At 41.3% G+C, this 2,748-nt stretch overlaps 1 non-coding gene across 1 annotated transcript; it reads right to left on the bottom strand.

Annotated features, from left to right (window-relative positions):
* Positions 1–2,258: 2,258 nt before the first annotated feature.
* Positions 2,259–2,330, bottom strand: TRNAC-GCA (transfer RNA cysteine (anticodon GCA)). Its single transcript has one exon. It is a non-coding gene; the product is annotated as a tRNA-Cys (tRNA).
* Between the last annotated feature and the right edge of the window lie 418 nt (positions 2,331–2,748).

Raw genomic sequence — 2,748 nt, 5'->3', positions numbered from 1 at the left:
ATCCATAGGTTAAAAAGAATGATAACTGTTTTATTTTTTTACTTTTGTTGCTTCATGGAAATTAACAAACACATTATAACATTTATTTGGTGTTGGAGATGTAAAGAAATGAAAACTTCCAAGATAATTTTGAAGAATAATAGTTGAAGGATTTCAGCTACCAGATGTCTGGACTTATTATAAGGATAAATCAAACTGTGAGTTATTGGCAGAAAGATAAATAAACAAATGAAACAAAATGCAGAATTCACAGCGAGACATACTCATAATGTACCTTGATATATGGCAAGATGACACCAAGATACAGTCAAGAAATTATTTCATTAAATAGTATAAGATAAAATGGATATCCACAAAAAAATGAATTTTAACTCTACCTATAAAACATACTAATATGATTCATACCACTGAATTGTATATCTAAATGTGGATGGCTAAATTTGAAAAAAAAAATGGCTTTGTGAACCTGGAGTGGACAAAATATTTTATAAAACAAAGAAGTAACCATAAAAATATAATTTTGATTACATTAAATTAAAAAGTTCACATTAACAAAAAATAAAAAGAAAAGCATACAGAGAGGAGAATCAAGATGGGAGAGTAGGAGGATAACGTTCAGAAGTACATTTACATGTGGAACAGTTTTCACAGAAAAGCAACCAACAAATAGTTCTCACACACACACACAAAGAAATAATAATATCTGTCACAGATTTGCAGATGATCTCCTATATAAACACAGCTGCAAGAAAGATCTCTATGTAACCAGTAACCAGGTAGGAAAAAAAAAAAAAAGAAAAACAGAATCAGGATGGGACCAATGCACCTGGGAGAAATCTGTAAAGGAGAAAAAGTCCATGGGGCAGATCCTCATCATGAGAAATTTGCTGGATTAGATAGAGGGGGCTGGAGAAGCCTCGTCTCAACTCACAAGTAGTGAGCACTTGGTGACTTGCTAATGATTAGAGCAGAGAGAGGCTGGGGCTGGCAGCTGCCACCTGCCTGCACTTCCCAATGCAAAATACAGATTGAGGAGAGGAGCAACCCCACGTCCAAGGAGTGGTGGCTGCGTGGGCGCAGAAGGACCTAGAGGAGCCATCCCACGTTGAAGGTCAGGAAGGGCGGCGGTGAGGAGATACCTCTCGTCCAAGGTAAGGAGCAGCGGCTGCGCTTTCCTAGAGCAGCCGTGAAGAGATACCCCACGCCCAAAGTAAGAGAAACCCAAGTAAGATGGTAGGTGTTACAAGAGGGCATCAGAGGGCAGACACACTGAAACCATACTCACAGAAAACTAGTCAATCTAATCACACTAGGACCACAGCCTTGTCTAACTCAATGAAACTAAGCCATACCCACTGGGCAACCCAGGGCGGGTGAGTCATGGTGGAGAGGTCTGATCAGAATGTGGTCCACTGGAGAAGGGAATGGCAAACCACTTCAGTATTCTTGCCTTGAGAACCCCATGAACAGATGAAAAGGCAAAATGATAGGATATTGAAAGAGGAACTCCCCAGGTCAATAGGTCCCAATATGCTACTGGAGATCAGTGGAGAAATAATTCCAGAAAGAATGAAGGGATGGAGCCAAAGCAAAAACAATACCCAGCTGTGGATGTGACTGGTGATAGAAGCAAGGTCCGATGCTGTAAAGAGCAATATTGCATTGGAACCTGGAATGTCAGGTCCATGAATCAGGGCAAATTGGAAGTGGTCAAACAAGAGATGGCAAGGGTGAACGTAGAATTTCTAGGCATCAGTGAACTAAAATGGACTGGAATGGGGGAATTTAACTGAGATGACCATTATATCTACTACTGCAGCCAGGAATCCCTCAGAAGAAATGGAGTAGCCATCATGGTCAACAAAAGAGTCCGAAATGCAGTACTTGGATGCAATCTCAAAAACGACACAATGATCTCTGTTTGTCTCCAAGGCAAACCATTCAATATCACGGTAATCCAAGTCTATGCCCCAACCAGTAACACTGAAGAAGCTGAAGTTGAAAGGTTCTATGAAGACCTACAAGACCATTTAGAACTAACACCCAAAAAAGATGTCCTTTTCATTATAGGGGACTGGAATGCAAAAGTAGGAAGTCAAGAAAAACCTGGAAAGTGAAAGTGAAAGTGAAAGTGAAGTCGCTCAGTCATGTCTGACTCTCTGCGACACCGTGGACTGTAGCCCACCAGGCTCCATCGTCCATGGGATTCTCCAAGCAAGAAGACTGGAGTTGGTTGCCATTTCCTTCTCCAGGGGATTTTCCCTACCCAGGGATCGAACCCAGGTCTCCTGCATTGCAGGCAGACGCTTTAACCTCTGAGCCACCAGGGAAGTCCAAGAAACACCTGGAGTAACAGGCAAATTTGGCCTTGGAATGCAGAATGAAGCAGGCCAAAGACTAATAGACTTCTGCCAAGTAAATGCACTGGTCATAGCAAATGCCCTCTTCCAACAACAGAAGAGAAGACTGCACATGGACATCACCAGATGGTCAACACGGAAATCAGATTGATTATATTCTTTGCAGCCAAAGATGGAGAAGCTCTATTCAGTCAACAAAAACAAGACTAGGAGCTGACTGTGGTTCAGATCATGAACTCCTTATTGCCAAATTCAGGCTTAAATTGAAGAAAGTAGGGAAAACCACTAGACCATTCAGGTATGACCTAAATCAAATCCCTTATGATTATACAGTGGAAGTGAGAAATAGATTTAAGGACCTAGATCTGATAGATAGAGTGCCTGATGA

Source organism: Capricornis sumatraensis, chromosome 19 (assembly GCF_032405125.1).
Source record: "Capricornis sumatraensis isolate serow.1 chromosome 19, serow.2, whole genome shotgun sequence".
Lineage (NCBI taxonomy): Eukaryota > Metazoa > Chordata > Mammalia > Artiodactyla > Bovidae > Capricornis > Capricornis sumatraensis.
This window is presented reverse-complemented; position numbering and strand designations above follow the sequence as displayed.